This window comes from Pristiophorus japonicus, chromosome 28 (assembly GCF_044704955.1).
Source record: "Pristiophorus japonicus isolate sPriJap1 chromosome 28, sPriJap1.hap1, whole genome shotgun sequence".
In the NCBI taxonomy this organism is placed as follows: domain Eukaryota; kingdom Metazoa; phylum Chordata; class Chondrichthyes; family Pristiophoridae; genus Pristiophorus; species Pristiophorus japonicus.
This window is the reverse complement of record NC_092004.1, coordinates 17,151,352-17,174,562: the sequence shown is the minus strand read 5'-3', so window position 1 is coordinate 17,174,562 and position 23,211 is coordinate 17,151,352. Positions and strand designations below refer to the sequence as shown.

Genomic DNA, 23,211 nt, shown 5'->3' with positions numbered 1-23,211 from the left:
GAAATATTCAGCATTTTAAACTTCGCAAAGTGTGCAAGGCTGGAATCATGGAATGCCTGGACCATGAGGACCGATAACTTATCCTTGAGCATTCATTTGGCCTGGGCCCCTTCTATATTGCACATTGGCTCACTGCGTGTCAATGTTTAGCGTTCACAGGCGATTTGCAAGATCTGAATTTCCCGGCAGAGAATTCATGGAGTTTTTCATCAAACCGAGATTCACCATCACTAACGTTAAATCTCTCCTTGATTCGCGACTCTTAGCTCTCTTCATCATATCACTGCTAAGGACTGAACCTGCTTTAATTTCACCTTGGCTCGAGGTCAGTGCGGCTCAATAGGACATCGGCCCGTCTCCTTTTGACAACCCATCAGTGCCGATAACAGAACGGGGAATTTTACTGACTTGTTATGTTCTGAATCAGTTATAAACTCTCCAGTATATTTCACTGTGTCTTCAACACTGTGAGATCTGGCCTGGTATGCAATCTTTGTGTCTTTATGAAAACTTCAGCAGAACATTAAATGAACATATGGAACTACAATCGCTGATTGAGACTGTACGGTTTGCCAACATTTAAGTGCAGTGTGAGAACAATCACAATGATCATTATTCTTCCATGTACGTTCTTGCGCGGCATCACCCGAACAAACCGAGCAGATCACAGCCCGGCTATCAGTCAATTCATTGCCAGAGCGGAAAAATGCACATTTTCAAGTTAGCAACGTGCACAATCCCGGAATCAGAGAGTGCCTGGATCGTGGGCAGTGATAAATTAACATGAGCATAAAGATTTTCAATATCATTATACATTACATGAACACATCCCGAGCTCCGAGATGTGTTTGCGAGCCATTGCCCCGAAATGAGGACTGAGTGTGCGGGACTATTCCTACCGGGGTTTAAGTTTTCTTTCAAAAAGGTGCGAGAAAGTTTTGCTTCGTTTTCTGTCGGGCCGAAATAGCTCAGTTGGGAGAGCGTTAGACTGAAGATCTAAAGGTCCCTGGTTCAATCCCGGGTTTCGGCAATATCTGGTGATTTTGCGTTTCCTTCATTTTCAGGGGAGAATCTGGTTTGATATCGAGACAGTGCTTGAGGGATGGGCTCTTCAGCGGTGGCGTGATACTAATTTTGGACATGACATTTTTTTAGATTCAGCGCTCTTTTTCTGTTACATTCTATTTATACTCTGCCCAGTTTTGTATATGAAGAGTGAACAATGTTTAAGCGATGCGATGTGTTCAATTCTTATGAAGTAACTCTATCACCCAGTGTGTGCCGGATGCAAAATCATCTCAGGCTGGGCTTTCACGCAGCCCAAGGCATTTTGTTGCCGTTTAAATCGGTCGTTTAGGGCGTGGTATTAATAAAGCCAAGAGCGCGGGGCCGATCCCCGTATGGGCCATCGCAATTGTTCATAATTTTTAATCGGTTTTTAGTAACATTTACAATCAAATCTTCATAACGAAACAAATCCACACGCAATCCCAAGGGATGGAAATTATTTGGAATAACAGCCATTGCTTCTTTGCCGACGGTGTGCAGAGCACAACTTTCTGTTCATAACGTGTTTCTTGCTTTGCTGATAACCGATGAACTGGAGACCAGTTCCCGGCAATGGTTAAAAGCAGAACAGACAGACAGAACGGTTCTGTCGCCCTTGATGGGCAAAAGGCTTCATTTCAGGACAAAAACACCAAATGAAATGTTCACACGGTACCGAGAGTGAAAATTCCCGGAAAAAGGAGAGAATGAAATGGATTTCAGTGGATGCCTAGCCGCACTTAACGCTGTGATTGCGCGGACATGTCTTTGGTGTTTTCCACAAAAACTGCTTTTTGCTGCGAACAGTTTTCCCTGGCGCGAATGTGATGAAAATTTCGAAAAAGCAAGGAGGAAAGACTGGGTTGGTCTGTTTGCTGGCACAGACGTTTGCCGCAGCTTCCCTGGTGGTCTAGTGGTTAGGATTCGGCGCTCTCACCGCCGCGGCCCGGGTTCGATTCCCGGTCAGGGAACATTGTATTTGCGTTGCTTCGAAATGCAATGGTGCTCCTGAACAAGCTTGCAGCTCACCTTGCTGTTGTTGCCCCAATCATCAGCAGCGCGTCGTGATACAACAGACACTTCTGTTTTAAAGTCTGCACTAAATGACAAGATCTCGCTCAACAAGTGGAACTACAATTGCTGAAAGACAACGTAAATGTTGCCAATCATGGCTTTCTTTAGTCTTCCAGGTACCTATTTGCGCCACATCACTCGAGCTTATCATCAATCAAAGCATTGCCACTGTGGAAATATTCAGCATTTTAAACTTCGCAAAGTGTGCAAGACTGGAATCAGGGAATGCCTGGACCATGGGGACCGATAACTTATCCTTGAGCATTCATTTGGCCTGGGCCCCTTCTATATTGCACATTGGCTCACTGCGTGTCAATGTTTAGCGTTCACAGGCGATTTGCAAGATCTGAATTTCCCGGCAGAGAATTCATGGAGTTTTTTCAAACCGAGATTCACCATCACTAACGTTAAATCTCTCCTTGATTCGCGACTCTTATCTCTCTTCATCATTTCACTGCTAAGGACTGAACGTGCGTTAATTTCACCTTGGCTCGGGGTCAGTGCGGCTCAATAGGACTTCGGCCCGTCTCCTTTTCACAACCCATCAGTGCCGAGAACAGAACGGGGAATTTTACTGACATGTTATGTTCTGAATCAGTTATAAACTCTCCAGTATATTTCACTGTGTCTTCAACACTGTGAGATCTGGCCTGGTATGCAATCTTTGTGTCTTTATGAACACTTCAGCAGAACATTAAATGAACATATGGAACTACAATTGCTGATTGAGACTGTACGGTTTGCCAACATTTAAGTGCAGCGTGAGAACAATCACAATGATCATTATTCTTCCATGTACGTTCTTGCGCGGCATCACCCTAACAAACCGAGCAGATCACAGCCCGGCTATCAGTCAATTCATTGCCAGTGCGAAAAAATGCACATTTTCAAGTTAGCAACGTGCACAATCCCGGAATCAGAGAGTGCCTGGATCGTGGCCAGTGATAAATTAACATGAGCATTAAGATTTTCAATATCATTATACATTACATGAACACATCCCGAGCTCCGAGATGTGTTTGCGAGCCATTGCCCCGAAATGAGGACTGAGTGTGCGGGGCTGTTCCTACCGGGGTTTAAGTTTTCTTTCAAAAAGGTGCGAGAAAGTTTTGCTTCGTTTTCTGTCGGGCCGAAATAGCTCAGTTGGGAGAGCGTTAGACTGAAGATCTAAAGGTCCCTGGTTCAATCCCGGGTTTCGGCAATATCTGGTGATTTTGCGTTTCCTTCATTTTCAGGGGAGAAGCTGGTTTGATATCGAGACAGTGCTTGAGGGATGGGCTGTTCAGCGGTGGCGGGATACTAATTATGGACATGACATTTTTTTAGATTCAGCGCTCTTTTTCTGTTACTTTCTATTCATACTCTGCCCAGTTTTGTATATGAAGAGTGAACAATGTTTAAGCGATGCGATGTGTTCAATTCTTATGAAGTAACTCTATCACCCAGTGTGTGCCGGATACAAAATCATCTCAGGCTGGGCTTTCACGCAGCCCTGGGGCATTTTGTTGCCGTTTAAATCGGTCGTTTAGGGCGTGGTATTAATAAAGCCAAGAGCGCGGGGCCGATCCCCCTATGGGCCATCGCAATTGTTCATAATTTTTATTCGGTTTTTAGTAACATTTACAATCAAATCTTCATAACGAAACAAATCCACACGCAATCCCAAGGGATGGAAATTATTTGGAATAACAGCCATTGCTTCTTTGCCGACGGTGTGCAGAGCACAACTTTCTGTTCATAACGTGTTTCTTGCTTTTCTGATAACCGATGAACTGGAGACCAGTTCCCGGCAAAGGTTAAAAGCAGAACAGACAGACAGAACGGTTCTGTCGCCCTTGATGGGCAAAAGGCTTCAGTTCAGGACAAAAACACCAAATGAAATGTTCACACCGTACCGAGAGTGAAAATTCCCGGAAAAAGGAGAGAATGAAATGGATTTCAGTGGATGCCTAGCCGCACTTAACGCTGTGATTGCGCGGACATGTCTTTGGTGTTCTCCACAAAAACTGCTTTTTGCTGCGAACAGTTTTCCCTGGCGCGAATGTGATGAAAATTTCGAAAAAGCAAGGAGGAAAGACTGGGTTGGTCTGTTTGCTGGCACAGACGTTTGCAGCAGCTTCCCTGGTGGTCTAGTGGTTAGGATTCGGCGCTCTCACCGCCGCGGCCCGGGTTCGATTCCCGGTCAGGGAACATTGTATTTGCGTTGCTTCGAAATGCAATGCTGCTCCTGAACAAGCTTGCAGCTCACCTTGCTGTTGTTGCCCCAATCATCAGCAGCGCGTCGTGATACAACAGACACTTCTGTTTTAAAGTCTGCACTAAATGACAAGATCTCGCTCAACAAGTGGAACTACAATTGCTGAAAGACAACGTAAATTTTGCCAATCATGGCTTTCTTTAGTCTTCCAGGTACCTATTTGCGCCACATCACTCGAGCTTATCATCAATCAAAGCATTGCCACTGTGGAAATATTCAGCATTTTAAACTTCGCAAAGTGTGCAAGGCTGGAATCATGGAATGCCTGGATCATGAGGACCGATAACTTATCCTTGAGCATTCATTTGGCCTGGGCCCCTTCTATATTGCACATTGGCTCACTGCGTGTCAATGTTTAGCGTTCACAGGCGATTTGCAAGATCTGAATTTCCCGGCAGAGAATTCATGGAGTTTTTCATCAAACCGAGATTCACCATCACTAACGTTAAATCTCTCCTTGATTCGCGACTCTTAGCTCTCTTCATCATATCACTGCTAAGGACTGAACCTGCTTTAATTTCACCTTGGCTCGAGGTCAGTGCGGCTCAATAGGACATCGGCCCGTCTCCTTTTGACAACCCATCAGTGCCGATAACAGAACGGGGAATTTTACTGACTTGTTATGTTCTGAATCAGTTATAAACTCTCCAGTATATTTCACTGTGTCTTCAACACTGTGAGATCTGGCCTGGTATGCAATCTTTGTGTCTTTATGAAAACTTCAGCAGAACATTAAATGAACATATGGAACTACAATCGCTGATTGAGACTGTACGGTTTGCCAACATTTAAGTGCAGTGTGAGAACAATCACAATGATCATTATTCTTCCATGTACGTTCTTGCGCGGCATCACCCGAACAAACCGAGCAGATCACAGCCCGGCTATCAGTCAATTCATTGCCAGAGCGGAAAAATGCACATTTTCAAGTTAGCAACGTGCACAATCCCGGAATCAGAGAGTGCCTGGATCGTGGGCAGTGATAAATTAACATGAGCATAAAGATTTTCAATATCATTATACATTACATGAACACATCCCGAGCTCCGAGATGTGTTTGCGAGCCATTGCCCCGAAATGAGGACTGAGTGTGCGGGACTATTCCTACCGGGGTTTAAGTTTTCTTTCAAAAAGGTGCGAGAAAGTTTTGCTTCGTTTTCTATCGGGCCGAAATAGCTCAGTTGGGAGAGCGTTAGACTGAAGATCTAAAGGTCCCTGGTTCAATCCCGGGTTTCGGCAATATCTGGTGATTTTGCGTTTCCTTCATTTTCAGGAGAGAATCTGGTTTGATATCGAGACAGTGCTTGAGGGATGGGCTCTTCAGCGGTGGCGTGATACTAATTTTGGACATGACATTTTTTTAGATTCAGCGCTCTTTTTCTGTTACATTCTATTTATACTCTGCCCAGTTTTGTATATGAAGAGTGAACAATGTTTAAGCGATGCGATGTGTTCAATTCTTATGAAGTAACTCTATCACCCAATGTGTGCCGGATGCAAAATCATCTCAGGCTGGGCTTTCACGCAGCCCAAGGCATTTTGTTGCCGTTTAAATCGGTCGTTTAGGGCGTGGTATTAATAAAGCCAAGAGCGCGGGGCCGATCCCCGTATGGGCCATCGCAATTGTTCATAATTTTTAATCGGTTTTTAGTAACATTTACAATCAAATCTTCATAACGAAACAAATCCACACGCAATCCCAAGGGATGGAAATTATTTGGAATAACAGCCATTGCTTCTTTGCCGACGGTGTGCAGAGCACAACTTTCTGTTCATAACGTGTTTCTTGCTTTGCTGATAACCGATGAACTGGAGACCAGTTCCCGGCAATGGTTAAAAGCAGAACAGACAGACAGAACGGTTCTGTCGCCCTTGATGGGCAAAAGGCTTCATTTCAGGACAAAAACACCAAATGAAATGTTCACACGGTACCGAGAGTGAAAATTCCCGGAAAAAGGAGAGAATGAAATGGATTTCAGTGGATGCCTAGCCGCACTTAACGCTGTGATTGCGCGGACATGTCTTTGGTGTTTTCCACAAAAACTGCTTTTTGCTGCGAACAGTTTTCCCTGGCGCGAATGTGATGAAAATTTCGAAAAAGCAAGGAGGAAAGACTGGGTTGGTCTGTTTGCTGGCACAGACGTTTGCCGCAGCTTCCCTGGTGGTCTAGTGGTTAGGATTCGGCGCTCTCACCGCCGCGGCCCGGGTTCGATTCCCGGTCAGGGAACATTGTATTTGCGTTGCTTCGAAATGCAATGGTGCTCCTGAACAAGCTTGCAGCTCACCTTGCTGTTGTTGCCCCAATCATCAGCAGCGCGTCGTGATACAACAGACACTTCTGTTTTAAAGTCTGCACTAAATGACAAGATCTCGCTCAACAAGTGGAACTACAATTGCTGAAAGACAACGTAAATATTGCCAATCATGGCTTTCTTTAGTCTTCCAGGTACCTATTTGCGCCACATCACTCGAGCTTATCATCAATCAAAGCATTGCCACTGTGGAAATATTCAGCATTTTAAACTTCGCAAAGTGTGCAAGACTGGAATCAGGGAATGCCTGGACCATGGGGACCGATAACTTATCCTTGAGCATTCATTTGGCCTGGGCCCCTTCTATATTGCACATTGGCTCACTGCGTGTCAATGTTTAGCGTTCACAGGCGATTTGCAAGATCTGAATTTCCCGGCAGAGAATTCATGGAGTTTTTTCAAACCGAGATTCACCATCACTAACGTTAAATCTCTCCTTGATTCGCGACTCTTAGCTCTCTTCATCAAATCACTGCTAAGGACTGAACCTGCTTTAATTTCACCTTGGCTCGAGGTCAGTGCGGCTCAATAGGACATCGGCCCGTCTCCTTTTGACAACCCATCAGTGCCGATAATAGAACGGGGAATTTTACTGACTTGTTATGTTCTGAATCAGTTATAAACCCTCCAGTATATTTCACTGTGTCTTCAACACTGTGAGATCTGGCCTGGTATGCAATCTTTGTGTCTTTATGAACACTTCAGCAGAACATTAAATGAACATATGGAACTACAATTGCTGATTGAGACTGTACGGTTTGCCAACATTTAAGTGCAGTGTGAGAACAATCAGAATGATCATTATTCTTCCATGTACGTTCTTGCGCGGCATCACCCGAACAAACCGAGCAGATCACAGCTCGGCTATCAGTCAATTCATTGCCAGAGCGGAAAAATGCTCATTTTCAAGTTAGCAACGTGCACAATCCCGGAATCAGAGAGTGCCTGGATCGTGGGCAGTGATAAATTAACATGAGCATAAAGATTTTCAATATCATTATACATTACATGAACACATCCCGAGCTCCGAGATGTGTTTGCGAGCCATTGCCCCGAAATGAGGACTGAGTGTGCGGTACTATTCCTACCGGGGTTTAAGTTTTCTTTCAAAAAGGTGCGAGAAAGTTTTGCTTCGTTTTCTGTCGGGCCGAAATAGCTCAGTTGGGAGAGCGTTAGACTGAAGATCTAAAGATCCCTGGTTCAATCCCGGGTTTCGGCAATATCTGGTGATTTTGCGTTTCCTTCATTTTCAGGGGAGAAGCTGGTTTGATATCGAGACAGTGCTTGAGGGATGGGCTGTTCAGCGGTGGCGTGATACTAATTTTGGACATGACATTTTTTTAGATTCAGCGCTCTTTTTCTGTTACTTTCTATTTATACTCTGCCCAGTTTTGTATATGAAGAGTGAACAATGTTTAAGCGATGCGATGTGTTCAATTCTTATGAAGTAACTCTATCACCCAGTGTGTGCCGGATACAAAATCATCTCAGGCTGGGCTTTCACGCAGCCCTAGGGCATTTTGTTGCCGTTTAAATCGGTCGTTTAGGGCGTGGTATTAATAAAGCCAAGAGCGCGGGGCCGATCCCCGTATGGGCCATCGCAATTTTTCATAATTTTTATTCGGTTTTTAGTAACATTTACAATCAAATCTTCATAACGAAACAAATCCACACGCAATCCCAAGGGATGGGAATTATTTGGAATAACAGCCATTGCTTCTTTGCCGACGGTGTGCAGAGCACAACTTTCTGTTCATAACGTGTTTCTTGCTTTGCTGATAACCGATGAACTGGAGACCAGTTCCCGGCAATGGTTAAAAGCAGAACAGACAGACAGAACGGTTCTGTCGCCCTTCATGGGCAAAAGGCTTCATTTCAGGACAAAAACACCAAATGAAATGTTCACACGGTACCGAGAGTGAAAATTCCCGGAAAAAGGAGAGAATGAAATGGATTTCAGTGGATGCCTAGCCGCACTTAACGCTGTGATTGCGCGGACATGTCTTTGGTGTTCTCCACAAAAACTGCTTTTTGCTGCGAACAGTTTTCCCTGGCGCGAATGTGATGAAAATTTCGAAAAAGCAAGGAGGAAAGACTGGGTTGGTCTGTTTGCTGGCACAGACGTCTGCAGCAGCTTCCCTGGTGGTCTAGTGGTTAGGATTCGGCGCTCTCACCGCCGCGGCCGGGGTTCGATTCCCGGTCAGGGAACATTGTATTTGCGTTGCTTCGAAATACAATGCTGCTCCTGAACAAGCTTGCAGCTCACCTTGCTGTTGTTGTCCCAATCATCAGCAGCGCGTCGTGATACAACATACACTTCTGTTTTAAAGTCTGCACTAAATGACAAGATCTCGCTCAACAAGTAGAACTACAATTGCTGAAAGACAACGTAAATTTTGCCAATCATGGCTTTCTTTAGTCTTCCAGGTACCTATTTGCGCCACATCACTCGAGCTTATCATCAATCAAAGCATTGCCACTGTGGAAATATTCAGCATTTTAAACTTCGCAAAGTGTGCAAGACTGGAATCAGGGAATGCCTGGACCATGGGGACCGATAACTTATCCTTGAGCATTCATTTGGCCTGGGCCCCTTCTATATTGCACATTGGCTCACTGCGTGTCAATGTTTAGCGTTCACAGGCGATTTGCAAGATCTGAATTTCCCGGCAGAGAATTCATGGAGTTTTTCATCAAACCGAGATTCACCATCACTAACGTTAAATCTCTCCTTGATTCGCGACTCTTATCTCTCTTCATCATATCACTGCTAAGGACTGAACCGCTTTAATTTCACCTTGGCTCGAGGTCAGTGCGGCTCAATAGGACATCGGCCCGTCTCCCTTTGACAACCCATCAGTGCCGAGAACAGAACGGGGAATTTTACTGACTTGTTATGTTCTGAATCAGTTATAAACTCTCCAGTATATTTCACTGTGTCTTCAACACTGTGAGATCTGGCCTGGTATGCAATCTTTGTGTCTTTATGAACACTTCAGCAGAACATTAAATGAACATATGGAACTACAATTGCTGATTGAGACTGTATGGTTTGCCAACATTTAAGTGCAGTGTGAGAACAATCACAATGATCATTATTCTTCCATGTACGTTCTTGCGCGGCATCACCCGAACAAACCGAGCAGATCACAGCCCGGCTATCAGTCAATTCATTGCCAGAGCGGAAAAATGCACATTTTCAAGTTAGCAACGTGCACAATCCCGGAATCAGAGAGTGCCTGGATCGTGGGCAGTGATAAATTAACATGAGCATAAAGATTTTCAATATCATTATACATTACATGAACACATCCCGAGCTCCGAGATGTGTTTGCGAGCCATTGCCGCGAAATGAGGACTGAGTGTGCGGGACTATTCCTACCGGGGTTTAAGTTTTCTTTCAAAAAGGTGCGAGAAAGTTTTGCTTCGTTTTCTGTCGGGCCGAAATAGCTCAGTTGGGAGAGCGTTAGACTGAAGATCTAAAGGTCCCTGGTTCAATCCCGGGTTTCGGCAATATCTGGTGATTTTGCGTTTCCTTCATTTTCAGGGGAGAATCTGGTTTGATATCGAGACAGTGCTTGAGGGATGGGCTCTTCAGCGGTGGCGTGATACTAATTTTGGACATGACATTTTTTTAGATTCAGCGCTCTTTTTCTGTTACATTCTATTTATACTCTGCCCAGTTTTGTATATGAAGAGTGAACAATGTTTAAGCGATGCGATGTGTTCAATTCTTATGAAGTAACTCTATCACCCAGTGTGTGCCGGATGCAAAATCATCTCAGGCTGGGCTTTCACGCAGCCCAAGGCATTTTGTTGCCGTTTAAATCGGTCGTTTAGGGCGTGGTATTAATAAAGCCAAGAGCGCGGGGCCGATCCCCGTATGGGCCATCGCAATTGTTCATAATTTTTAATCGGTTTTTAGTAACATTTACAATCAAATCTTCATAACGAAACAAATCCACACGCAATCCCAAGGGATGGAAATTATTTGGAATAACAGCCATTGCTTCTTTGCCGACGGTGTGCAGAGCACAACTTTCTGTTCATAACGTGTTTCTTGCTTTGCTGATAACCGATGAACTGGAGACCAGTTCCCGGCAATGGTTAAAAGCAGAACAGACAGACAGAACGGTTCTGTCGCCCTTGATGGGCAAAAGGCTTCATTTCAGGACAAAAACACCAAATGAAATGTTCACACGGTACCGAGAGTGAAAATTCCCGGAAAAAGGAGAGAATGAAATGGATTTCAGTGGATGCCTAGCCGCACTTAACGCTGTGATTGCGCGGACATGTCTTTGGTGTTTTCCACAAAAACTGCTTTTTGCTGCGAACAGTTTTCCCTGGCGCGAATGTGATGAAAATTTCGAAAAAGCAAGGAGGAAAGACTGGGTTGGTCTGTTTGCTGGCACAGACATTTGCCGCAGCTTCCCTGGTGGTCTAGTGGTTAGGATTCGGCGCTCTCACCGCCGCGGCCCGGGTTCGATTCCCGGTCAGGGAACATTGTATTTGCGTTGCTTCGAAATGCAATGATGCTCCTGAACAAGCTTGCAGCTCACCTTGCTGTTGTTGCCCCAATCATCAGCAGCGCGTCGTGATACAACAGACACTTCTGTTTTCAAGTCTGCACCAAATGACAAGATCTCGCTCAACAAGTGGAACTACAATTGCTGAAAGACAACGTAAATGTTGCCAATCATGGCTTTCTTTAGTCTTCCAGGTACCTATTTGCGCCACATCACTCGAGCTTATCATCAATCAAAGCATTGCCACTGTGGAAATATTCAGCATTTTAAACTTCGCAAAGTGTGCAAGACTGGAATCAGGGAATGCCTGGACCATGGGGACCGATAACTTATCCTTGAGCATTCATTTGGCCTGGGCCCCTTCTATATTGCACATTGGCTCACTGCGTGTCAATGTTTAGCGTTCACAGGCGATTTGCAAGATCTGAATTTCCCGGCAGAGAATTCATGGAGTTTTTTCAAACCGAGATTCACCATCACTAACGTTAAATCTCTCCTTGATTCGCGACTCTTAGCTCTCTTCATCATATCACTGCTAAGGACTGAACCTGCTTTAATTTCACCTTGGCTCGAGGTCAGTGCGGCTCAATAGGACATCGGCCCGTCTCCTTTTGACAACCCATCAGTGCCGATAATAGAACGGGGAATTTTACTGACTTGTTATGTTCTGAATCAGTTATAAACCCTCCAGTATATTTCCCTGTGTCTTCAACACTGTGAGATCTGGCCTGGTATGCAATCTTTGTGTCTTTATGAACACTTCAGCAGAACATTAAATGAACATATGGAACTACAATTGCTGATTGAGACTGTATGGTTTGCCAACATTTAAGTGCAGTGTGAGAACAATCACAATGATCATTATTCTTCCATGTACGTTCTTGCGCGGCATCACCCGAACAAACCGAGCTGATCACAGCCCGGCTATCAGTCAATTCATTGCCAGAGCGGAAAAATGCACATTTTCAAGTTAGCAACGTGCACAATCCCGGAATCAGAGAGTGCCTGGATCGTGGGCAGTGATAATTTAACATGAGCATAAAGATTTTCAATATCATTATACATTACATGAACACATCCCGAGCTCCGAGATGTGTTTGCGAGCCATTGCCCCGAAATGAGGACTGAGTGTGCGGTACTATTCCTACCGGGGATTAAGTTTTCTTTCAAAAAGGTGCGAGAAAGTTTTGCTTCGTTTTCGGTCGGGCCGAAATAGCTCAGTTGGGAGAGCGTTAGACTGAAGATCTAAAGGTCCCTGGTTCAATCCCGGGTTTCGGCAATATCTGGTGATTTTGCGTTTCCTTCATTTTCAGGGGAGAAGCTGGTTTGATATCGAGACAGTGCATGAGGGATGGGCTGTTCAGCGGTGGCGTGATACTAATTTTGGACATGACATTTTTTTTAGATTCAGCGCTTTTTTTCTGTTATTTTCTATTTATACTCTGCCCAGTTTTGTATATGAAGAGTGAACAATGTTTAAGCGATGCGATGTGTTCAATTCTTATGAAGTAACTCTATCACCCAGTGTGTGCCGGATGCAAAATCATCTCAGGCTGGGCTTTCACGCAGCCCTAGGGCATTTTGTTGCCGTTTAAATCGGTCGTTTAGGGCGTGGTATTAATAAAGCCAAGAGCGCGGGGCCGATCCCCGTATGGGCCATCGCAATTTTTCATAATTTTTATTCGGTTTTTAGTAACATTTACAATCAAATCTTCATAACGAAACAAATCCACACGCAATCCCAAGGGATGGGAATTATTTGGAAAAACAGCCATTGCTTCTTTGCCGACGGTGTGCAGAGCACAACTTTCTGTTCATAACGTGTTTCTTGCTTTGCTGATAACCGATGAACTGGAGACCAGTTCCCGGCAATGGTTAAAAGCAGAACAGACAGACAGAACGGTTCTGTCGCCCTTGATGGGCAAAAGGCTTCAGTTCAGGACAAAAACACCAAATGAAATGTTCACACGGTACCGAGAGTGAAAATTCCCGGAAAAAGGAGAGAATGAAATGGATTTCAGTGGATGCCTAGCCGCACTTAACGCTGTGATTGCGCGGACATGTCTTTGGTGTTCTCCACAAAAACTGCTTTTTGCTGCGAACAGTTTTCCCTGGCGCGAATGTGATGAAAATTTCGAAAAAGCAAGGAGGAAAGACTGGGTTGGTCTGTTTGCTGGCACAGACGTTTGCAGCAGCTTCCCTGGTGGTCTAGTGGTTAGGATTCGGCGCTCTCACCGCCGCGGCCCGGGTTCGATTCCCGGTCAGGGAACATTGTATTTGCGTTGCTTCGAAATGCAATGCTGCTCCTGAACAAGCTTGCAGCTCACCTTGTTGTTGTTGCCCCAATCATCAGCAGCGCGTCGTGATACAACAGACACTTCTGTTTTAAAGTCTGCACTAAATGACAAGATCTCGCTCAACAAGTGGAACTATAATTGCTGAAAGACAACGTAAATTTTGCCAATCATGGCTTTCTTTAGTCTTCCAGGTACCTATTTGCGCCACATCACTCGAGCTTATCATCAATCAAAGCATTGCCACTGTGGAAATATTCAGCATTTTAAACTTCGCAAAGTGTGCAAGACTGGAATCAGGGAATGCCTGGACCATGAGGACCGATAACTTATCCTTGAGCATTCATTTGGCCTGGGCCCCTTCTATATTGCACATTGGCTCACTGCGTGTCAATGTTTAGCGTTCACAGGCGATTTGCAAGATCTGAATTTCCCGGCAGAGAATTCATGGAGTTTTTCATCAAACCGAGATTCACCATCACTAACGTTAAATCTCTCCTTGATTCGCGACTCTTAGCTCTCTTCATCATATCAGTGCTAAGGACTGAACCTGCTTTAATTTCACCTTGGCTCGAGGTCAGTGCGGCTCAATAGGACATCGGCCCGTCTCCTTTTGACAACCCATCAGTGCCGATAACAGAACGGGGAATTTTACTGACTTGTTATGTTCTGAATCAGTTATAAACTCTCCAGTATATTTCACTGTGTCTTCAACATTGTGAGATCTGGCCTGGTATGCAATCTTTGTGTCTTTATGAACACTTCAGCAGAACATTAAATGAACATATGGAACTACAATTGCTGATTGAGACTGCACGGTTTGCCAACATTTAAGTGCAGTGTGAGAACAATCACAATGATCATTTTTCTTCCATGTACGTTCTTGCGCGGCATCACCCGAACAAACCGAGCAGATCACAGCCCGGCTATCAGTCAATTCATTGCCAGAGCGGAAAAATGCACATTTTCAAGTTAGCAACGTGCACAATCCCGGAATCAGAGAGTGCCTGGATCGTGGGCAGTGATAAATTAACATGAGCATAAAGATTTTCAATATCATTATACATTACATGAACACATCCCGAGCTCCGAGATGTGTTTGCGAGCCATTGCCCCGAAATGAGGACTGAGTGTGCGGTACTATTCCTACCGGGGTTTAAGTTTTCTTTCAAAAAGGTGCGAGAAAGTTTTGCTTCGTTTTCTGTCGGGCCGAAATAGCTCAGTTGGGAGAGCGTTAGACTGAAGATCTAAAGGTCCCTGGTTCAATCCCGGGTTTCGGCAATATCTGGTGATTTTGCGTTTCCTTCATTTTCAGGGGAGAAGCTGGTTTGATATCGAGACAGTGCTTGAGGGATGGGCTGTTCAGCGGTGGCGTGATACTAATTTTGGACATGACATTTTTTTAGATTCAGCGCTCTTTTTCTGTTACTTTCTATTTATACTCTGCCCAGTTTTGTATATGAAGAGTGAACAATGTTTAAGCGATGCGATGTGTTCAATTCTTATGAGTAACTCTATCACCCAGTGTGTGCCGGATACAAAATCATCTCAGGCTGGGCTTTCACGCAGCCGTAGGGCATTTTGTTGCCGTTTAAATCGGTCGTTTAGGGCGTGGTATTAATAAAGCCAAGAGCGCGGGGCCGATCCCCGTATGGGCCATCGCAATTTTTCATAATTTTTATTCGGTTTTTAGTAACATTTACAATCAAATCTTCATAACGAAACAAATCCACACGCAATCCCAAGGGATGGGAATTATTTGGAATAACAGCCATTGCTTCTTTGCCGACGGTGTGCAGAGCACAACTTTCTGTTCATAACGTGTTTCTTGCTTTGCTGATAACCGATGAACAGGAGACCAGTTCCCGGCAATGGTTAAAAGCAGAACAGACAGACAGAACGGTTCTGTCGCCCTTGATGGGGAAAAGGCTTCAGTTCAGGACAAAAACACCAAATGAAATGTTCACACGGTACCGAGAGTGAAAATTCCCTGAAAAAGGAGAGAATGAAATGGATTTCAGTGGATGCCTAGCCGCACTTAACGCTGTGATTGCGCGGACATGTCTTTGGTGTTTTCCACAAAAACTGCTTTTTGCTGCGAACAGTTTTCCCTGGCGCGAATGTGATGAAAATTTCGAAAAAGCAAGGAGGAAAGACTGGGTTGGTCTGTTTGCTGGCACAGACATTTGCCGCAGCTTCCCTGGTGGTCTAGTGGTTAGGATTCGGCGCTCTCACCGCCGCGGCCCGGGTTCGATTCCCGGTCAGGGAAAATTGTATTTGCGTTGCTTCGAAATGCAATGGTGCTCCTGAACAAGCTTGCAGCTCACCTTGCTGTTGTTGCCCCAATCATCAGCAGCGCGTCGTGATACAACAGACACTTCTGTTTTCAAGTCTGCACTAAATGACAAGATCTCGCTCAACAAGTGGAACTACAATTGCTGAAAGACAACGTAAATTTTGCCAATCATGGCTTTCTTTAGTCTTCCAGGTACCTATTTGCGCCACATCACTCGAGCTTATCATCAATCAAAGCATTGCCACTGTGGAAATATTCAGCATTTTAAACTTCGCAAAGTGTGCAAGACTGGAATCAGGGAATGCCTGGACCATGGGGACCGATAACTTATCCTTGAGCATTCATTTGGCCTGGGCCCCTTCTATATTGCACATTGGCTCACTGCGTGTCAATGTTTAGCGTTCACAGGCGATTTGCAAGATCTGAATTTCCCGGCAGAGAATTCATGGAGTTTTTTCAAACCGAGATTCACCATCACTAACGTTAAATCTCTCCTTGATTCGCGACTCTTAGCTCTCTTCATCATATCACTGCTAAGGACTGAACCTGCTTTAATTTCACCTTGGCTCGAGGTCAGTGCGGCTCAATAGGACATCGGCCCGTCTCCTTTTGACAACCCATCAGTGCCGATAATAGAACGGGGAATTTTACTGACTTGTTATGTTCTGAATCAGTTATAAACCCTCCAGTATATTTCCCTGTGTCTTCAACACTGTGAGATCTGGCCTGGTATGCAATCTTTGTGTCTTTATGAACACTTCAGCAGAACATTAAATGAACATATGGAACTACAATTGCTGATTGAGACTGTATGGTTTGCCAACATTTAAGTGCAGTGTGAGAACAATCACAATGATCATTATTCTTCCATGTACGTTCTTGCGCGGCATCACCCGAACAAACCGAGCTGATCACAGCCCGGATATCAGTCAATTCATTGCCAGAGCGGAAAAATGCACATTTTCAAGTTAGCAACGTGCACAATCCCGGAATCAGAGAGTGCCTGGATCGTGGGCAGTGATAATTTAACATGAGCATAAAGATTTTCAATATCATTATACATTACATGAACACATCCCGAGCTCCGAGATGTGTTTGCGAGCCATTGCCCCGAAATGAGGACTGAGTGTGCGGTACTATTCCTACCGGGGATTAAGTTTTCTTTCAAAAAGGTGCGAGAAAGTTTTGCTTCGTTTTCGGTCGGGCCGAAATAGCTCAGTTGGGAGAGCGTTAGACTGAAGATCTAAAGGTCCCTGGTTCAATCCCGGGTTTCGGCAATATCTGGTGATTTTGCGTTTCCTTCATTTTCAGGGGAGAAGCTGGTTTGATATCGAGACAGTGCATGAGGGATGGGCTGTTCAGCGGTGGCGTGATACTAATTTTGGACATGACATTTTTTTTAGATTCAGCGCTTTTTTTCTGTTATTTTCTATTTATACTCTGCCCAGTTTTGTATATGAAGAGTGAACAATGTTTAAGCGATGCGATGTGTTCAATTCTTATGAAGTAACTCTATCACCCAGTGTGTGCCGGATGCAAAATCATCTCAGGCTGGGCTTTCACGCAGCCCTAGGGCATTTTGTTGCCGTTTAAATCGGTCGTTTAGGGCGTGGTATTAATAAAGCCAAGAGCGCGGGGCCGATCCCCGTATGGGCCATCGCAATTTTTCATAATTTTTATTCGGTTTTTAGTAACATTTACAATCAAATCTTCATAACGAAACAAATCCACACGCAATCCCAAGGGATGGGAATTATTTGGAAAAACAGCCATTGCTTCTTTGCCGACGGTGTGCAGAGCACAACTTTCTGTTCATAACGTGTTTCTTGCTTTGCTGATAACCGATGAACTGGAGACCAGTTCCCGGCAATGGTTAAAAGCAGAACAGACAGACAGAACGGTTCTGTCGCCCTTGATGGGCAAAAGGCTTCAGTTCAGGACAAAAACACCAAATGAAATGTTCACACGGTACCGAGAGTGAAAATTCCCGGAAAAAGGAGAGAATGAAATGGATTTCAGTGGATGCCTAGCCGCACTTAACGCTGTGATTGCGCGGACATGTCTTTGGTGTTCTCCACAAAAACTGCTTTTTGCTGCGAACAGTTTTCCCTGGCGCGAATGTGATGAAAATTTCGAAAAAGCAAGGAGGAAAGACTGGGTTGGTCTGTTTGCTGGCACAGACGTTTGCAGCAGCTTCCCTGGTGGTCTAGTGGTTAGGATTCGGCGCTCTCACCGCCGCGGCCCGGGTTCGATTCCCGGTCAGGGAACATTGTATTTGCGTTGCTTCGAAATGCAATGCTGCTCCTGAACAAGCTTGCAGCTCACCTTGTTGTTGTTGCCCCAATCATCAGCAGCGCGTCGTGATACAACAGACACTTCTGTTTTAAAGTCTGCACTAAATGACAAGATCTCGCTCAACAAGTGGAACTATAATTGCTGAAAGACAACGTAAATTTTGCCAATCATGGCTTTCTTTAGTCTTCCAGGTACCTATTTGCGCCACATCACTCGAGCTTATCATCAATCAAAGCATTGCCACTGTGGAAATATTCAGCATTTTAAACTTCGCAAAGTGTGCAAGACTGGAATCAGGGAATGCCTGGACCATGAGGACCGATAACTTATCCTTGAGCATTCATTTGGCCTGGGCCCCTTCTATATTGCACATTGGCTCACTGCGTGTCAATGTTTAGCGTTCACAGGCGATTTGCAAGATCTGAATTTCCCGGCAGAGAATTCATGGAGTTTTTCATCAAACCGAGATTCACCATCACTAACGTTAAATCTCTCCTTGATTCGCGACTCTTAGCTCTCTTCATCATATCAGTGCTAAGGACTGAACCTGCTTTAATTTCACCTTGGCTCGAGGTCAGTGCGGCTCAATAGGACATCGGCCCGTCTCCTTTTGACAACCCATCAGTGCCGATAACAGAACGGGGAATTTTACTGACTTGTTATGTTCTGAATCAGTTATAAACTCTCCAGTATATTTCACTGTGTCTTCAACATTGTGAGATCTGGCCTGGTATGCAATCTTTGTGTCTTTATGAACACTTCAGCAGAACATTAAATGAACATATGGAACTACAATTGCTGATTGAGACTGCACGGTTTGCCAACATTTAAGTGCAGTGTGAGAACAATCACAATGATCATTTTTCTTCCATGTACGTTCTTGCGCGGCATCACCCGAACAAACCGAGCAGATCACAGCCCGGCTATCAGTCAATTCATTGCCAGAGCGGAAAAATGCACATTTTCAAGTTAGCAACGTGCACAATCCCGGAATCAGAGAGTGCCTGGATCGTGGGCAGTGATAAATTAACATGAGCATAAAGATTTTCAATATCATTATACATTACATGAACACATCCCGAGCTCCGAGATGTGTTTGCGAGCCATTGCCCCGAAATGAGGACTGAGTGTGCGGTACTATTCCTACCGGGGTTTAAGTTTTCTTTCAAAAAGGTGCGAGAAAGTTTTGCTTCGTTTTCTGTCGGGCCGAAATAGCTCAGTTGGGAGAGCGTTAGACTGAAGATCTAAAGGTCCCTGGTTCAATCCCGGGTTTCGGCAATATCTGGTGATTTTGCGTTTCCTTCATTTTCAGGGGAGAAGCTGGTTTGATATCGAGACAGTGCTTGAGGGATGGGCTGTTCAGCGGTGGCGTGATACTAATTTTGGACATGACATTTTTTTAGATTCAGCGCTCTTTTTCTGTTACTTTCTATTTATACTCTGCCCAGTTTTGTATATGAAGAGTGAACAATGTTTAAGCGATGCGATGTGTTCAATTCTTATGAGTAACTCTATCACCCAGTGTGTGCCGGATACAAAATCATCTCAGGCTGGGCTTTCACGCAGCCGTAGGGCATTTTGTTGCCGTTTAAATCGGTCGTTTAGGGCGTGGTATTAATAAAGCCAAGAGCGCGGGGCCGATCCCCGTATGGGCCATCGCAATTTTTCATAATTTTTATTCGGTTTTTAGTAACATTTACAATCAAATCTTCATAACGAAACAAATCCACACGCAATCCCAAGGGATGGGAATTATTTGGAATAACAGCCATTGCTTCTTTGCCGACGGTGTGCAGAGCACAACTTTCTGTTCATAACGTGTTTCTTGCTTTGCTGATAACCGATGAACAGGAGACCAGTTCCCGGCAATGGTTAAAAGCAGAACAGACAGACAGAACGGTTCTGTCGCCCTTGATGGGGAAAAGGCTTCAGTTCAGGACAAAAACACCAAATGAAATGTTCACACGGTACCGAGAGTGAAAATTCCCGGAAAAAGGAGAGAATGAAATGGATTTCAGTGGATGCCTAGCCGCACTTAACGCTGTGATTGCGCGGACATGTCTTTGGTGTTCTCCACAAAAACTGCTTTTTGCTGCGAACAGTTTTCTCTGGCGCGAATGTGATGAAAATTTCGAAAAAGCAAGGAGGAAGGACTGGGTTGGTCTGTTTGCTGGCACAGACGTTTGCAGCAGCTTCCCTGGTGGTCTAGTGGTTAGGATTCGGCGCTCTCACCGCCGTGGCCCGGGTTCGATTCCCGGTCAGGGAACATTGTATTTGCGTTGCTTCGAAATGCAATGCTGCTCATGAACAAGCTTGCAGCTCACCTTGCTGTTGTTGCCCCAATCATCAGCAGCGCGTCGTGATACAACAGACACTTCTGTTTTAAAGTCTGCACTAAATGACAAGATCTCGCTCAACAAGTGGAACTACAATTGCTGAAAGACAACGTAAATTTTGCCAATCATGGCTTTCTTTAGTCTTCCAGGTACCTATTTGCGCCACATCACTCGAGCTTATCATCAATCAAAGCATTGCCACTGTGGAAATATTCAGCATTTTAAACTTCGCAAAGTGTGCAAGACTGGAATCAGGGAATGCCTGGACCATGGGGACCGATAACTTATCCTTGAGCATTCATTTGGCCTGGTCCCCTTCTATATTGCACATTGGCTAACTGCGTGTCAATGTTTAGCGTTCACAGGCGATTTGCAAGATCTGAATTTCCCGGCAGAGAATTCATGGAGTTTTTCATCAAACCGAGATTCACCATCACTAACGTTAAATCTCTCCTTGATTCGCGACTCTTATCTCTCTTCATCATATCACTGCTAAGGACTGAACTTGCTTTAATTTCACCTTGGCTCGAGGTCAGTGCGGCTCAATAGGACTTCGGCCCGTCTCCTTTTGATAACCCATCAGTGCCGAGAACAGAACGGGGAATTTTACTGACATGTTATGTTCTGAATCAGTTATAAACTCTCCAGTATATTTCACTGTGTCTTCAACACTGTGAGATCTGGCCTGGTATGCAATCTTTGTGTCTTTATGAACACTTCAGCAGAACATTAAATGAACATATGGAACTACAATTGCTGATTGAGACTGTACGGTTTGCCAACATTTAAGTGCAGTGTGAGAACAATCACAATGATCATTATTCTTCCATGTACGTTCTTGCGCGGCATCACCCGAACAAACCGAGCAGATCACAGCCCGGCTATCAGTCAATTCATTGCCAGAGCGGAAAAATGCACATTTTCAAGTTAGCAACGTGCACAATCCCGGAATCAGAGAGTGCCTGGATCGTGGGCAGTGATAAATTAACATGAGCATAAAAATTTTCAATATCATTATACATTACATGAACACATCCCGAGCTGCGAGATGTGTTTGCGAGCCATTGCCCCGAAATGAGGACTGAGTGTGCGGTACTATTCCTACCGGGGTTTAAGTTTTCTTTCAAAAAGGTGCGAGAAAGTTTTGCTTCGTTTTCTGTCGGGCCGAAATAGCTCAGTTGGGAGAGCGTTAGACTGAAGATCTAAAGGTCCCTGGTTCAATCCCGGGTTTCGGCAATATCTGGTGATTTTGCGTTTCCTTCATTTTCAGGGGAGAAGCTGGTTTGATATCGAGACAGTGCTTGAGGGATGGGCTGTTCAGCGGTGGCGTGATACTAATTTTGGACATGACATTTTTTTAGATTCAGCGCTCTTTTTCTGTTACTTTCTATTTATACTCTGCCCAGTTTTGTATATGAAGAGTGAACAATGTTTAAGCGATGCGATGTGTTCAATTCTTATGAAGTAACTCTATCACCCAGTGTGTGCCGGATACAAAATCATCTCAGGCTGGGCTTTCACGCAGCCCTGGGGCATTTTGTTGCCGTTTCAATCGGTCGTTTAGGGCGTGGTATTAATAAAGCCAAGAGCGCGGGGCCGATCCCCGTATGGGCCATCGCAATTTTTCATAATTTTTATTCGGTTTTTAGTAACATTTACAATCAAATCTTCATAACGAAACAAATCCACACGCAATCCCAAGGGATGGGAATTATTTGGAATAACAGCCATTGCTTCTTTGCCGACGGTGTGCAGAGCACAACTTTCTGTTCATAACGTGTTTCTTGCTTTGCTGATAACCGATGAACTGGAGACCAGTTCCCGGCAATGGTTAAAAGCAGAACAGACAGACAGAATGGTTCTGTCGCCCTTGATGGGCAAAAGGCTTCAGTTAAGGACAAAAACACCAAATGAAATGTTCACACGGTACCGAGAGTGAAAATTCCCGGAAAAAGGAGAGAATGAAATGGATTTCAGTGGATGCCTAGCCGCACTTAACGCTGTGATTGCGCGGACATGTCTTTGGTGTTCTCCACAAAAACTGCTTTTTGCTGCGAACAGTTTTCCCTGGCGCGAATGTGATGTAAATTTCGAAAAAGCAAGGAGGAAAGACTGGGTTGGTCTGTTTGCTGGCACAGACGTTTGCTGCAGCTTCCCTGGTGGTCTAGTGGTTAGGATTCGGCGCTCTCACCGCCGCTGCCTGGGTTCGATTCCCGGTCAGGGAACATTGTATTTGCGTTGCTTCGAAATGCAATGCTGCTCCTGAACAAGCTTGCAGCTCACCTTGCTGTTGTTGCCCCAATCATCAGCAGCGCGTCGTGATACAACAGACACTTCTGCTTTAAAGTCTGCACTAAATGACAAGATCTCGCTCAACAAGTGGAACTACAATTGCTGAAAGACAACGTAAATTTTGCCAATCATGGCTTTCTTTAGTCTTCCAGGTACCTATTTGCGCCACATCACTCGAGCTTATCATCAATCAAAGCATTGCCACTGTGGAAATATTCAGCATTTTAAACTTCGCAAAGTGTGCAAGACTGGAATCAGGGAATGCTTGGACCATGGGGACCGATAACTTATCCTTGAGCATTCATTTGGCCTGGGCCCCTTCTATATTGCACATTGGCTCACTGCGTGTCAATGTTTAGCGTTCACAGGCGATTTGCAAGATCTGAATTTCCCGGCAGAGAATTCATGGAGTTTTTCATCAAACCGAGATTCACCATCACTAACGTTAAATCTCTCCTTGATTCGCGACTCTTATCTCTCTT

General features: G+C 44.7%; 20 non-coding genes across 20 annotated transcripts; all 20 read left to right on the top strand.

The window, feature by feature from the left end:
- The first annotated feature begins 957 nt into the window (after positions 1–957).
- On the top strand, positions 958–1,030 carry trnaf-gaa (transfer RNA phenylalanine (anticodon GAA)). The gene has a single exon. It is a non-coding gene; the product is annotated as a tRNA-Phe (tRNA).
- A 916-nt stretch (positions 1,031–1,946) lies between these two features.
- Positions 1,947–2,018, top strand: trnae-cuc (transfer RNA glutamic acid (anticodon CUC)). Its single transcript has one exon. It is a non-coding gene; the product is annotated as a tRNA-Glu (tRNA).
- Positions 2,019–3,249: 1,231 nt separating this feature from the next.
- Positions 3,250–3,322, top strand: trnaf-gaa (transfer RNA phenylalanine (anticodon GAA)). The gene has a single exon. It is a non-coding gene; the product is annotated as a tRNA-Phe (tRNA).
- Positions 3,323–4,239: 917 nt separating this feature from the next.
- trnae-cuc (transfer RNA glutamic acid (anticodon CUC)) lies at positions 4,240–4,311 on the top strand. The gene has a single exon. It is a non-coding gene; the product is annotated as a tRNA-Glu (tRNA).
- A 1,233-nt stretch (positions 4,312–5,544) lies between these two features.
- On the top strand, positions 5,545–5,617 carry trnaf-gaa (transfer RNA phenylalanine (anticodon GAA)). The gene has a single exon. It is a non-coding gene; the product is annotated as a tRNA-Phe (tRNA).
- A 916-nt stretch (positions 5,618–6,533) lies between these two features.
- Positions 6,534–6,605, top strand: trnae-cuc (transfer RNA glutamic acid (anticodon CUC)). Its single transcript has one exon. It is a non-coding gene; the product is annotated as a tRNA-Glu (tRNA).
- A 1,231-nt stretch (positions 6,606–7,836) lies between these two features.
- On the top strand, positions 7,837–7,909 carry trnaf-gaa (transfer RNA phenylalanine (anticodon GAA)). The gene has a single exon. It is a non-coding gene; the product is annotated as a tRNA-Phe (tRNA).
- Positions 7,910–8,826: 917 nt separating this feature from the next.
- trnae-cuc (transfer RNA glutamic acid (anticodon CUC)) lies at positions 8,827–8,898 on the top strand. Its single transcript has one exon. It is a non-coding gene; the product is annotated as a tRNA-Glu (tRNA).
- A 1,232-nt stretch (positions 8,899–10,130) lies between these two features.
- Positions 10,131–10,203, top strand: trnaf-gaa (transfer RNA phenylalanine (anticodon GAA)). The gene has a single exon. It is a non-coding gene; the product is annotated as a tRNA-Phe (tRNA).
- Positions 10,204–11,119: 916 nt separating this feature from the next.
- Positions 11,120–11,191, top strand: trnae-cuc (transfer RNA glutamic acid (anticodon CUC)). The gene has a single exon. It is a non-coding gene; the product is annotated as a tRNA-Glu (tRNA).
- Positions 11,192–12,422: 1,231 nt separating this feature from the next.
- On the top strand, positions 12,423–12,495 carry trnaf-gaa (transfer RNA phenylalanine (anticodon GAA)). The gene has a single exon. It is a non-coding gene; the product is annotated as a tRNA-Phe (tRNA).
- A 918-nt stretch (positions 12,496–13,413) lies between these two features.
- Positions 13,414–13,485, top strand: trnae-cuc (transfer RNA glutamic acid (anticodon CUC)). The gene has a single exon. It is a non-coding gene; the product is annotated as a tRNA-Glu (tRNA).
- A 1,233-nt stretch (positions 13,486–14,718) lies between these two features.
- On the top strand, positions 14,719–14,791 carry trnaf-gaa (transfer RNA phenylalanine (anticodon GAA)). Its single transcript has one exon. It is a non-coding gene; the product is annotated as a tRNA-Phe (tRNA).
- A 916-nt stretch (positions 14,792–15,707) lies between these two features.
- On the top strand, positions 15,708–15,779 carry trnae-cuc (transfer RNA glutamic acid (anticodon CUC)). Its single transcript has one exon. It is a non-coding gene; the product is annotated as a tRNA-Glu (tRNA).
- A 1,231-nt stretch (positions 15,780–17,010) lies between these two features.
- Positions 17,011–17,083, top strand: trnaf-gaa (transfer RNA phenylalanine (anticodon GAA)). The gene has a single exon. It is a non-coding gene; the product is annotated as a tRNA-Phe (tRNA).
- Positions 17,084–18,001: 918 nt separating this feature from the next.
- trnae-cuc (transfer RNA glutamic acid (anticodon CUC)) lies at positions 18,002–18,073 on the top strand. Its single transcript has one exon. It is a non-coding gene; the product is annotated as a tRNA-Glu (tRNA).
- Positions 18,074–19,306: 1,233 nt separating this feature from the next.
- On the top strand, positions 19,307–19,379 carry trnaf-gaa (transfer RNA phenylalanine (anticodon GAA)). Its single transcript has one exon. It is a non-coding gene; the product is annotated as a tRNA-Phe (tRNA).
- A 916-nt stretch (positions 19,380–20,295) lies between these two features.
- Positions 20,296–20,367, top strand: trnae-cuc (transfer RNA glutamic acid (anticodon CUC)). The gene has a single exon. It is a non-coding gene; the product is annotated as a tRNA-Glu (tRNA).
- A 1,233-nt stretch (positions 20,368–21,600) lies between these two features.
- Positions 21,601–21,673, top strand: trnaf-gaa (transfer RNA phenylalanine (anticodon GAA)). The gene has a single exon. It is a non-coding gene; the product is annotated as a tRNA-Phe (tRNA).
- Positions 21,674–22,590: 917 nt separating this feature from the next.
- On the top strand, positions 22,591–22,662 carry trnae-cuc (transfer RNA glutamic acid (anticodon CUC)). Its single transcript has one exon. It is a non-coding gene; the product is annotated as a tRNA-Glu (tRNA).
- The last annotated feature ends 549 nt before the right edge of the window (positions 22,663–23,211 follow it).